Source organism: Hemicordylus capensis, chromosome 1, assembly GCF_027244095.1.
Source record: "Hemicordylus capensis ecotype Gifberg chromosome 1, rHemCap1.1.pri, whole genome shotgun sequence".
Lineage (NCBI taxonomy): Eukaryota > Metazoa > Chordata > Lepidosauria > Squamata > Cordylidae > Hemicordylus > Hemicordylus capensis.
Window position 1 is genome coordinate 35,629,601 of NC_069657.1, and position 14,094 is coordinate 35,643,694.

Here is a 14,094-nt window from a genome sequence, read left to right on the forward strand (position 1 = left end):
AGGGCCAGAGATAGCCACTCTGGTCATATGGTAAGGCAAAGATTGCTGAGTCACTCCTGGCCCCGATCCTGCACAGACCCCCCACAGAGTAGCCACAGCCAGAGGCCACAATCCCACAGGTCAAATAAGGGGCTGGCAGATGGTCTCACCCTCTCCTGCAGGCAGGCACTCAACAGCAGCAGCTACTGAAAGCCAACACCAACCTCTCACACTGGGGGCTGTCTGGGAAACAGTTGGTCTCTCCCTCTGCTGCAGGGTGTCTAGCAAATATTACACAAAATATGCAAAGGATTAAACTGTATCAGTCAGTCACTGATTGATTGAATCACATAATGTTGAAGAGGCACATTCCAATCCGTCCCTCAGTGTAGATACAAATGGGTATCCTAATTTAGGGCTACTGACTCTAGCTTTCTTTCCTGTTTATCCCTAGCTTTATGAATTGGGATCAAAATGTATATCTTCTCACAAATGTTTAAAATAAATCAGTACATTAATCTTAATTGATTCCCAGTTTATATGTGTTCCAATGTATATTTAATTTCACTTTTCTTTTATGCCAGATAGTCCTAATTTTTTCTTAATCTTTAAGATTGCCTGTGCACTACTGGAAAAATTTAAACAAAGTAGTGTTGTCAACTGTTTTTGTATGCAATACAGTATATACTAATACAATTCCTAACTCAAGAGAGTTTAAGAACTAGCATGCATGCGTGCATGCAGACAGACAATAGGACAAATAAAGAAAGAGTTTGTCTTGATAATGGAAACCTGAATCTTGGGTTATTTCACATACATGCCTTTAGGTAATGAGAGCTTCTTATTCATAGTGTATGGCATGCTGAATCACTAGCTTAAGGGCACCTCCCATTTTAATAGTTTTTCCCCATTTTAATAGTTTTTTTAAAAAACCATGTACATCTGCCTGAACTAAAATAAATAAAATCGGGGTGTTTGAGACTCTGCTGTGGTGCTACCTCAAACCTTTGTAGTGATTTTTGTCAAGGAAACAGAGGGCAAAATTAATTATGGGGGGAATGAAGGAATGTATTTTTGAATGAGAGAATTCTGTGAGAAGCTAACTGAAATGGAAATGAATTTTGTGAAGAGAAGCTGGAATAAAAATGAATGTTGGGGTGGTGGTTGATGGGGTTCAGACCCCACCTCTACCTTATATTGTTTGTTGGCTTGGACAAGTCACTTGTCTTGAACTAGTCTAGCATTCTGTTTCAAATAGTGGCCAGCCAATGCTCTGAGAACTTAACCAAGGCCTGAGAACAGTAGTTGTCCTCTGTAGCAATTCAGCATCTGGCAGTCAGAAATATACTGCCTTGGGGTTATCTTTTTAATGAAAGGCGGTATATAAATGCAAAAATAAATAAATAAATAAATAAAATACTGTACTCGGCTGTTCCATTTGGCTAATTGGAGGACTTCCATGGTGGACTGCGGTGAAGACGGTAGGAGAGACTTTGAAGAAGTGGAGCCAAGAAGATGCAATTGAATGGCTTGGTGGAATCTGTAGCACCCATGCTTTTGAGAGACATCAGCTGCCTATATGCTTCAGCTGATTTCTCCCCCCGCCCCCCATATGGTGCACCTGTCCACATGTGCAATGGAATAAAGAACTAACAGCTTCAGAGTCACATATGAGCAAAATCAAATGGCTGGCTTAGTGGTTCAGCCAGTGTGGAATAGTGGTTAGAGTGCTGGACTAGGACCAGGGAGACCCGAGTTCAAATCTCCATTCAGCCATGATACTAGCTGGGTGACTCTGGGCCAGTCACTTATCTCTCAGCCTAACGTACTTCACAGGGTGGTTGTGAGGAGAAACCTAAGTATGTAGTACACCGCTCTGGGCTCCTTGGAGGAAGAGCGGGATATAAATGTAAGTAAATAAATAAAATAACTGTCCAGACACTAAAATTCTGTTGGTATAAAATCAGATCTTGGAAGTTAATTATATATTTTTAAAAAGATTAAATTAAGTGACTGACATGTCCCACAGCGTAATGCTGATGATGTGCTGCTTTGGGGTTCTAACACACAATGCTGCTGCACAAGAGGATTTTTATGGTATAGCATGTGATTGCTGGCCACACACTACTTGCATTAGGAGAGGAGAGCTGGTCTTGTGGTAGCAAGCATGACTTGCCTCCTTAGCTAAGCAGAGTCCATCCTGGTTGCATATGAAAGGAAGACTATAAGTGAGCACTGTAAGATATTCCTCGTAGGGAATGGAGCTGCTCTGGGAAGAGCAGAAGGTTTCAAGTTCCCTCCCTGGCTTCTCCAAAATAAAGCTGAGAGAGATTCCTGCCTGCAACCTTGGAGAATCCACTGTCAGTCTGTGAAGATAATGCTGAATAGATAGACCAATGGTCTGACTCAGTATATGGCAGCTCCCTATGTTCCTATGCATTATTCCCAATGCAAGTAATGTGTGACATGATCACATGTTCACGTCACATCACAATATATATATACGTCTATATAGCACATCTTTACGACAATAGTCCTCTTGCACACAGTGTGGCTGTGTGTTTTATTGCTCCACAGTGGTACAGGTGGATCTGTACTGCCTGCGTTATGCTGTGAGGCATGTCAGCCAGTAACTAGTAGGAGAGTAGTGTTTGAATTAACTAACGCACTGATGTTTACAGGGTGACAAAATTGTTTCAAATGAGTTTTATCTCTTTGAGACTAAATTGGTTCTAAAAATACTTATTCTAGTGTCTTCCCTTTTACTTCCAAAAAAGATCACTTGGTATTAGGATGAATAACATACTTAAGTTTTAGATTAAATTGTTTCAGGGTTTTCAAATAGCAAACACTGTTTCAGTGTTTTCAAGTAGCAAATTTTCAAGTAGTAAATACACTCTAGGCCTATTTTGTCAGAACAGAGATTTGATTAAGTGCTGTCAAGTCAGTGTCAGCTCTCAGTGACCACACAGATAGATTCTCTCCAGGATGATCTGTCTTCAACTTGGTCTTTAAGGTCTCTCAGTGGTGCATTCACTGCTGTCGTAATTGAGTCCATCTACCTTGCTGCTGGTTGTTCTCTTCTTCTCTTGCCTTCAACTTTTCCCAGGGAGCTAAGTTTTGTATAATGTGTCCAAAGTATGATAGTTTGAGCCTGGTCATTTGTGCCTCGAGTGACAATTTTGGATTGATTTGTTCTATGATCCTTTTTTTTTTTTCTCCTGGCTGTCCATGGTATCCTCAAAAGTCTTCTCCAGGACCAAAGTTCAAAAGTGTCCATGCTTTTTCTATCTTGCTTCTTCAAAGTCCAGCTTTTGCATCCATAGAGTGTCACGGGAAAAACCATTGTCTGAATGATTCTAATCTTTGTAGATGTAGACATGTCATGGCATCTAAATATCCTTTCCAAGGCCTTCATTGCAACCCTACCAAGTGCTAGTCTGCGGCGTATTTCTTGACTGCTGGATCCTTTACTGCTGATGGTTGATCCTAAAAGGCAGAAGCTATCCACCACTTCAGTGTCTTCATTATCACTGAGGCTGGTTGCTGTACCCACTGTCATTAGTTTAGTCTTAATGACATTTACTTGTAGTCCCATTTTTCACTGTGCTCCTTGACTTTCATTACTAGAGCTTTCAGGTCATCTGCATGCTCAGCTATCAGACTGGTGTTATCTGTGTAGCGCAATTTATTTATGTTTCTTCCTCCAACTTTAAAACCATGCTCATCTTCTTCCAATCCAGCTTCTCTCAGTATACAGGTGAAACTCGGAAAATTAGAATATCGTGCAAAAGTCCATTAATTTCAGTAATGCAAATTAAAAGGTGAAACTGATATATGAGACAGATGCATTACATGCAAAGCGAGATAAGTCAAGCCTTAATTTGTTATAATTGTGATGATCATGGCGTACAGCTCATGAAAACCCCAAATCCACAATCCCAGAAAATTAGAATATTATGTGGAACCAAGAAGACAAGGATTGAAGAATAGAACAATATTGGACCTCTGAAAAGTATAAGCATGCATATGTATTCAGTACTTGGTTTGGGCCCCTTTTGCAGCAATTACTGCCTCAATGCGGCGTTGCATGGATGCTATCAGCCTGTGGCACTGATGAGGTATTATGGAAGACCAGGTTGCTTCATTAGCAGCCTTCAGCAATTCTGCATTGTTTGGTCTCATGTCTCTCATCTTTCTCTTGGCAATGCCCCATAGATTCTCTATGGGGTCAGGTCAGGTGAGTTTGCTGGCCAATCAAGCACAGTACACTGTATACTTTTCAGAGGTCCGATATTGTTCTATTCTTCAATCCTTGTCTTCTTGGTTCCATGTAATATTCGAATTTTCTGGGATTGTGGATTTGGGGTTTTCATGAGCTGTACGCCATGATCATCACAATTATAACAAATTAAGGCTTGACTTATCTCGCTTTGCATGTAATGCGTCTGTCTCATATATCAGTTTCACCTTTTAATTTGCATTACTGAAATTAATGGACTTTTGCACGATATTCTAATTTTCCGAGTTTCACCTGTATGTTCAGCATATGAGTTGAATAAATAAGGAGAAAGTAGACAGCTTTGCCTTACTCCTTTGCCAATCTGGAACCAGTCTGTTTCACCATGTTCCGTCTAGGCTGTGGCTTTCTGTCCTGTGTATAGGTTTCTTATGATAACAATGAGATGTTCTGGGACATCCATTTTCTTAAGGATATTCCACAACTTGACATGATCGATGCAATTGAAGGCTTTTCTGTAGTCAATAAAGCACATATTGACTTGTTTATGGTATTCTTTGGCTTTCTCAGTTATCCAGTGTGCACCAGCAATGATATTTCTTGTTCCTCAGCCTTTTCTGAAACCAGCTTGAACATCTGGCATTTCCCTTTCCATGTAGGACTCTAATCTGTTGAATGATCCTGAGCATTGTTTTGCGAGCATGTGAAATTAAGGATATTGTGCAATGGTTTGTGCAATCCGTTAAATTTCCCTAGTGAAATAAGAGCCTCCCCATTTCTGACAATTTTTAAAAAGTCTTTAAAGATGCATCTGTTCACCCAGGCTTTTAAATGATACTGTTTTGATTATTTTTAATGTTGTTTTAGAATATTGTTTAAAAAAATTTTTTTATGGTTGTGTTTTAAATTTCTTGTTTTTGTTTTTAACTAACGTTTTAATGTTGTTTTTATCTTGTTGTAAACTGCCCAGAGATGTAAGTTTTGGGCAGTATGAAAATATGTCAAATAAATAAAATAATAAATCAATCAATCTCCTTTCTTTGGTATGGGTATGTAGACTGACTCTACAGACATACCCATGTATGTAGTTTAATTTTCAAGTAGCAAATACACTCTAGGCCTATTTTGTCAGAACAGAGATTTAGGGAGATGGAAAAGCAAAAAATTCTAACTAGCTGTGATCCCTTTCATATGTATAATTTGTGTTTTTGTAATGGTTCTCAGTATTTTATTGCTTTTGCATGCTGCTACTTGTATGTTTGAATACTAGCAAACTACTATGAGTTTAAAAAATAATTTTAAAATAACCATCTAAACAAGTAGCTTAAAGAATAATGATTGTTGCTGTATATGGTACCAGGGACAACATGGTACCATACTGTATATAAATAAAGTATTTTAATACATAAAATGCAACATAATAAAGAATACTGGCTGCTTAAGCAGAGTCTACACCTGCTTTTTCATTTTTTTAAAGACTGCCATTCAAATGGACCCATGAACTCTTCCTCTCTAAAGAGCACATACGTTGCAATGAAGTAATCCCATGGTATTTTAATGATGCCCTTAAGAAAACAGCAACAACAACAAATGTTTATATACCGCTTTTCAACAAAAGGTTCCAAAGCGGTTTACAGAGAGAAATAATAAATAAATAAACAAATAAATAAACGAACGAACAAGATGGATCCCTGTCCCCCAAAAGGGCTCACAATCTAAAAAGAAACATAATATAGATACCAGCAACAGTCACTGGAGGTACTGTGCTGGGGGTGGGGGTGGGGTAGACACATAGCCGTTAGAGGAACTGTCCTGATATTTCCATGTTTCAAAATGGATATTAATAACTTTTGCAAAACTCTGGTAGGTCCCCAGAGAGTAATCTAGTGTCTTATTTTCTTTTTACTCATTCCCTACCCACTTCTTCCTTATACCTGTGCTTGAATGCCCTGGGCTACTTCAAATAAAGCTCACATAAAAACATTTTAAAGAATGATACTGAAATTATACTTTTAGCTGACCATTTAGGAGTCAGAGGGAGAGACACCTTGTTCATTACTGGAATGTTTTAGGTGAAGGGTACATACATTCATCCCTCGCAAATCGCAAGGGTTCCGTTCTTGGAAAACCTCGCGACTGGCGAATTTGTGCTAGACAAGCCATTGAAATCAATGGCAAATGAGGCCGGGGGAATCGTGGTCACGGAAAGACCATAGAATAAAATAGAAAAGAATTTCCCCCAAATCACCAGGAGTAAGTAAGAGGATTGAAAGGGACCCCCGAAAATGACCCCCGACCCCCGAAAATTGCACACATACAAAAACCCAATTTAAACATTTCACCAAACTGCGAATACTCAGGTTGCAGTTGGCGAGACCGGTCACAATTTCCCAGTTGTGGATACTCAGATCCGCAGTTGGGAAACTCGTGGTTCGCAAGGGATGACTGTATTGTTAATATTGGCTTGAATCCCATGAGCAGAACTGTGCTTGTGCAATGGGGTTTTTCTGCCATCTTCTTACTACAGCCCTTGAAGACAACTTTTGAGGGTCTCGAGATCTTCCAAAATAGTATGGGATGTGTTGCAGAGGCCTGGAGTGGGAATATGTGAAAATTGAGAGGCCACTTTACATCTGCAGAAGTGCCTCCCACTTGTGCAAAAGCACTTTTTGGATTCAGCCATTGGTTGCATAAAGCATGCAGTGGTTTCATAGGTGTTGGGTCATTACTGATGGACATAGAGTTTGCTTTTCTCACTACAATGGATAGTGTGTATGTTAAAGAAATGTGAGTCTTTGCAGCTTGGGGACTTTTAGGCTCTATGGCACCTCAAACCCATCAAAGGTACCCCTAAATTACTTCAAAGCTTACATGGTTGGAAACTGGATCACACCAAGAGTTCATCTAGTCTAGCTTCTTGTTTTTAACAGTGGCCAACCAAATACTTACAGGAATTATTATTTATATACTGCATTTCAACAAAAAAGTTTCAAAAGCGCTTTACATACCAGAAGGAATAAGAATTTATTTTTTTGTCCCCAAAGAGCTCACAGATTAAGAAAAAACACAAGGGAGCTACCAGCATCATCCACTGGAGGGATGCTGTGCTGGGCTAAATAGGAACAGCTGTTCTTCCTTTCCTAAATATAAGAAACTCACCACCTTAAAAGTTATTCAGTTAGCAGGGATTTACCTTGAACCATCATGAAGTTAACAACACCCCTCCATTGCTTGTCCCCCAGCAGCTGATAATCAGAGGTACACTGGCTCTGAAGGTTCAGTTTGACTGCCATAATTAATTGCCAGTGATAGACCACTCTTTCTCCTTAAATTTGCCCAATAACCTTTTAAGCCATCCAGTGGAACTTAAAAATCAGTGGCCATCACCACCACATCTTATGGTAGACAAGCAGAAGTTCCACAATGCAATAGTCTTTTTCATGCTACTTGGAGGGAGAGAGTTCCAAAAAATGGTGGCCACCACAGAGAAGGCCTTCTCCTATGAATTACCAGATTAATTAAAGGAAGAAGACACAGGAGGACCCTCCTTATAAGATCTAATAGGTTGCACAGAATAATGGAGAAGGCAATCTTTCAGGTACTTTGGTTTCAAACCATTTAGGACTTTAAAGGTTCTAGGTCTTTGAAGGCCAACATCTTTAATTACAACTGGCAACAAACTAGTGACCAGTGCCACTCAAACAGACTGGTGTAATATGCTTTCTGGGCCCTATGCTAACAGGGCAATATCAGCTGCATTTTGCATGAGTTTCTGAAGGGTCTATAAGGGCATCCCCCATGTGGAGCATGTTGTAGTAATCCAGTCTGGATGTAATGAGGGCATGGATAATCATGGTCAGGTCAGACTGAGGCAGGAAGGGATATCGCTAGCCCACCAGCCAAAGCTGGGCAAAAGTTCCCTGAGCCACAACAGCCATGAGAGCATTCAGTGATGTGTTGGGTCCAGAAGAACTCCCAAGCTGGGAACCTTTTTCTTCAAGTGCAACCCCATATGTTACACCTATCTTGTGATGTTTTGTCTCTTTCACTCAATGTTTGTGTTCATTTATAAGTCATACCATGTGCAGGAGGTGTGTTCATTTTCCAGTGTTTCATGACGCAGGTAGTCGTCATGATCTGGAGTGCTAGGATTCTCCTGTGGTGTGTTCATTGGCATTATAATCACATTGAATGCTGCTCCGTTTAGGTCAGTTTTTAAATGCATGCCTTGTCACTTCTGGCGACTTGGAAATTACATCCAGACAGGTGGCATTGGTAGGGCTTTTTTTTTTTTAAAGCAAACTTCTTGTTTTTGCCACATATCTGTGGGCAGTGGCAGCTTCAGCAGTGCTTGACCTGCTAATCATGTTCCTGGCAGCTGCCTGATGCCAGTCACCACCATCTCTCTTCCAGAATGCTCCAGGAAATGATGCTGTGTGAAGTCATAGGGTCATTTTCTGGTGCATTCTAGTGGAAATGCATAGAATATCAATACACAGTAGTGAGCTTTGAGTCCCAGATACAAATCCATTTTGACCAAGCACTGGGTGGCCTCAGGCACAACTACCCACACACCACCATCTGCAATATGAAGATGACTGACCTATCTTACAAGAATTACTGAGATCATTTATATGAAGCATATATATCCAAATGTATGTAACTGCTATATTATCCAAAAGTATACTTATGTTTAAGATCCCAGTGATTAATTGCTTGTGCCAGAGAAAATTTCCTATTTTTTAAATTTTAAACATATTGTTCCACTCACAGGTCTGATGAAGAAATCAGGGTTACTCAAGTGTCAAAAATTGATAGGTTCCTTTCGCATTTAATATAACTTAATTTGCTGTTGTCTGAAATATTTCTAATAACTGGCCTTTCTGGGTTTTTAAATTGTTATAAAGGGTTTTTAATGTATCTGTTTTTCAGGGTTTTAAAACAGTTTTACTGTTTGTTTTGTGGTATTTTATATTTTTAATTGTTGATTGATTTTAACTGTCTTGTTTTATTTGTAACCCGCCCTGAGCCAATTTTGGAAGGGTGGTGTAAAATTGAATGAATGAATGAATGAATGAATAAATAAATAAATAAATAAGTGGATTTCCCCCTTTTTGTCTCCTTTTTAAATTTTGTCACATAAATTTTTTGAAGAAAATGTTTCTTTTGAAATGAATGAATAAATAAATTAAAAACTAAAACACAAGCAAATAGTATGCTCCTCCCTCCAATAAACTTCTTGGAAGTTTATAAGTAGGCGAGTAAAAACGTTTGCAGGCAAGAAACATTTGTGGGATTAATGGCTGGTTTAGCTGCCAAAATGGCTAATCTTGCAGAGATTAACTAGGGTTTCAGTTCTCTGTGATTGTTCCAGAGTACTGGCATCCCTTTTGTCTGCTTGAGCAATGTATGCAACTATACCATTTTGGAAAAAGCAGAGACTAAGGAAGTGCCTAGAAAACTTTCCTCTAAACACAAAGTTATGCATTGTGAGGTATCCTAAAGAGAAACGCTCACACTCACACTTCCACTCACACTCTTCCCTCTCCTTCCTGCTTTAATTAGCAAGAAAACTTTTCTCTCAGCCTAACCCTCGTCACTTCTCTCTCAGCCTAACCTCAAACCCATCAAAAGGGCCCCTAAATTACTTCAAAGCTTACATGGTTGGAAACTATGGATCACATTAAGAGTTCATCTAGTCCAGCTTCTTATTTCTAACAGTGGCTAGCCAAATACTTACAGGAATTATTATTATTTATATACCACTTTTCAACAAAAATGTTTCCAAAGCGCTTTACATAGGGTTGTTGTGAAGAGTACACCGCTCTGGGCTCCTTGGAGGAACAGCAGGATATAAAATGTGAAAAGTGAAGAAAAGAAAAGAAAACTGCAGACAGTTCACTCTACCTGTCTGATACATGGCACTGTTAATGGTGAAGTTTCACTGTTGCAAATGTGCTACGATATGGAAATCTTTCTTATATAATTTACATTAACACATGCATCATTTTTAGCATTTCCGTTAAATTTATATTCATTGTCTACCCTGAGGGTATTATAATTTAATAATTATTTATAAACAGTACTGGGATATCTAAGATTTGTGACAAATTGAATAGTCACAATTACTTTTACGGTACTAAAGTATATTCTTCTAGTCATGTTTTTAACATTTTGTGGCCCAGAAATGTATGCTTCTCTGCTTAAAATCCCTCCGCCCCACCACCTTTGCTTGGAAGCTCTTTGGCAGTCTACATTCTAGTAAGGATGTGTCAGAAACGATTCAGAGGCCATTATAGAAGCCTCTGAAATGTTTCAGCCACTGGGGCCATTTCGGAGGCAGTGCAGGTGCTCCCTTAAGGGTGGGGGAGGGCCCGCTACATGGCACCCTGAGGGGCTTTGATACAACAGAGCACCGGTGGGGGAAATGCAGCGGGAGGGTTAAGTGCACCCTCCCCCACCCTTAAGGGAGCACTCCTGCTGCCTCCGAAACCTGGAAGAGCTATTCCAGGCACATCCCTACGTTCTAGAAACAGGTCACCAAATGTGTAGTTTGGTCTTATAACTTCTCTATGTCATGAGTTACATAAAGCCCTGAAGCGGATAACCACACTCCTACTGATAACAATGCTTATTCGCAGATTAATTATACACTCAACAGGAAGCAAAAGAGGTTTTTTCCTGCTGGAATGAGCAGCCCCTTTCAGTGATACAACCACTAACTGTGGAAGAAGCTAGACAATAGGATGGTTCAGATTATCTGTAGCCTGCCACCTCTTACATGCGATAAGACTGGAGCCTCATGAATGCGCCAGCCAAGGACATGTTGACACATTCTTGGTACATCCTTTACTCATGGGTACCCTGTTCTGCAGGACTTGTAGAGGGGAGAGTGGATGATCACCAGAGGCCAGGAAATTTAGGATAAACAATAGGAAGAACTTTTTCACACAGTGCATAATTAATCTATGGAATTCTCTTCCATGAGATTAGGGATGTGCACAAACTGGTCAGGGTGGTTCGAATTCGAATGGGATCCAATCCATCCCATTCTGGTTAAACTGGACCTAGTCCAGTTCAACGTTTGGACCAGTTTACAGACTGGTTTGCAGGTCTATGGTGGGGTTGTATGTGGTTGGGGGGGTAGTGCGTGGAGGCCCTAACCAGGCCGCAGCTGGTCGGGCTAGTCTGGAGGAGGCCAGTGGTGGTGGTGGGGGGGGAAACTGTTGCTGCCGCCGAAAGTAAGTAGCCCTAACTCCCCTCCCACGCCCTCTAGGTCTAGAATGTCCCCCTGCCCCTTTATGCAAAAAGGGAAATCCTCACCGGATTCCCCTTTATGAGTAGATCACTGAACCGGCCTGGTTCAAACTGGGACCAGCCCGGTTTGAACTTGGACCGGCACCTACTTTGGGGGGCTGGGCCTGTTTGAACCCAGCTCACTTGAACCTCCCTGGACCGGTGCACCCTTACACTGGTTGTGGTGATGGCCACTAGCTTGGATGGCTTTAAAAGGGACTTAGACAAATACATGGAGGACAGGCCTATCAATGGCTGCTAGTCTGGTGGCTATAGGCCACCTCCAGCCTCAGACACAAGATGCCTCTAAATACCAGTTGCAGGGTAGCAAGAGCAAGAGAGAGGACCTGCCCTCACCTTTGGACTTCTCAGAGGCATCTTGTGAGCCACTGTGTGATACAAGATGCTGGACTAGATAGGTCTTGGGGCTGAACCAGCAGGGCTGTTCTTATCCAGCGTTATCAAGTGTAAGAGAGGCGGCAGGCTAAGGTTTATTTGAACCAGCCCAATATAAGAAAAAGATGGGACATTGACTGTTACATGTCTGTCATTTACAAGTAACAGACTTTGCAGTTTGTCTCTTCAAGCTTATCAGGGGATAAGTTCCATTGGACATAGTGGGATTTGTTCCTGAACAAATATGCACTGCTGTTACTAGTTGAACATGAAATATAATTCAGATTTGATTAATGAATCTATATTCTAACATTCCTCAGGTTTGGTATTAAAAACAGCTTTAAATGTCCCTAAAATGATGATTGAATAGGGAAAGACACTCTCTCTTTCTCTCTAAATGTTAGCAAGCATTTAAAATGTGGCTTAAAAAAACAGTTGGCAGTTTGTTTATTTATTTTTATTTTTATTGTTGTTTTGTCAGCACAAGCAGAGGTGTTACCAGACAACCTCCCCACTCCTCTTTGGAAAAGATTGACTTCCTATAGAAGGAAGCAGAGCATGGGCAGGCATTTGGTGTGAAGAAGGAAAACCTGGCCTCTGTAATTAAACAGTCTGGTCATACCAGTATTGAACTGGTGAAAAACCTGCTTAGCAAAAGGTGAACCCACCCCCCAATCGTTTGCATTCTTAATGGAGCCAGCGTTCCTGACACAGCAAAGGAGTCTTTAAAGTTAAAGAGAACCTTGAGAAACAGGAAGAACCCCAGAATACAGTCAAGTTCAAGGTCCAAGTCAGTTACGTAGATTAAGCATAATAACACCATTTTGATCTCCTCTGAATAACCACCACCATACCCACACCTCCAAGTCTTGTACCTGTAAATCCCCCTTTTGTGCTTCTTGTTTTAAATTTTCCTGCCTTTGGGACTTTACGCAAGAGTGAACTTTGTAAAAGGCTGGACTCCAGAACTTGATCTCTGTGCTTAATCTCTGCTTTGGACTCTGTCGAAGTCCTGACTTGGGAGTTTGGTGGCCAACACTACCTTCTGCTGCCCCAGATCCTGCCCAGCTGAGCACTCAGTTGCTCAAACCTTCCTCTGGATTTCAGTTCTTTTTCTAATTATTAACTACCAATTCATTCTTTCCCTACCTTACACTTATTTTTAAAGTAACTGAACAAAATAGCTAATAGATTTTTGCCCTTCCTTTATTACAATTTTTACCTTTTTTCTAAGTTCAGATCCCCATTCAGCCATGATACTTGCCGAGTGACTCCAGGCCAGTCACTTCTCTCTCAGCCTAACCTACTTCACAGGGTTGTTGTGAGGAGAAACTTAAGTATGTAGTACACCACTCTGGGCTCCTTGGAGGAAGAGTGGGATATAAAAGTGGTTTTTTTAAAAAAATGACAATCTTGCAGCAAGTCACTAATTATGAAGTTATACTAAATATGAAAGTAATCAGCACTTCCAATAGTTTTTAACATTTAATAAAATATATCTGTTTCAGCGTCAACTGGTGTATGTACTTGAATTAGTTGATATGGCATTAGTTAATATAGTATCTGTTTCTTCCATAAAATTTGCACACCTACATATCTTCCATATTGTTTTCTTGTTATAAATTACAATATAATCTTCTGTTTAAAACATAATATTCAGTACTAAAAGAGTGCCCTTTTTATTTTAGCCACATTGCTAAAAACGTTGTCAAAACTTGTTAATTTATTATTATTATTATTATTATTATTATTAATTAACACAGTCAGACAGGTGTTATTGACTGGTTTGTTTTATCCAGACATCAGTTCCTTCCAAATGACCTGGGATGGCTGAATTTTATTATCAGTATTTTTGCTGTTGTTATTATAGATATCGTCACAGAATATGGTTCTTGGTTGGGCAAGGTGGTTGAGAGGGTGGTGGCCGACCAGCTCCAGGCAGTCTTGGAGGAAACTTGTTATCTAGACCCATTTCAAATTGGCTTTAGAGCTGGCTATGGGGTTGAGACAGCCTTGGTCGGCCTGACGGATGACCTTTACCGGGGAATTGACAGAGGGAGTGTGACTCTGCTGGTTTTTCTGGATCTCTCGGCGGCGTTCAGTACCATCAACCATGGTATCCTTCTGGATCTCCTGGGGGAGTTGGGGATAGGGGGCACTGCTTTGCAGTGGTTCCATTCCTA

General features: G+C 40.4%; 1 protein-coding gene across 11 annotated transcripts in view; it reads left to right on the forward strand.

The window, feature by feature from the left end:
* The window catches only part of RPS6KA5 (ribosomal protein S6 kinase A5), a 131,378-nt gene that overhangs the window by 9,499 nt on the left and 107,785 nt on the right, over positions 1-14,094 (forward strand). The window contains exon 1 of one of the 11 annotated variants that reach the window (XM_053270624.1): positions 8,716-8,874. The exons of the other annotated variants lie outside the window; for them this stretch is intronic. The gene's annotated coding sequence lies outside the window, so the exon portion shown is untranslated. Of the gene's footprint in view, positions 1-8,715; positions 8,875-14,094 lie in introns of those variants that run through there. 11 annotated transcript variants of the gene reach the window in all.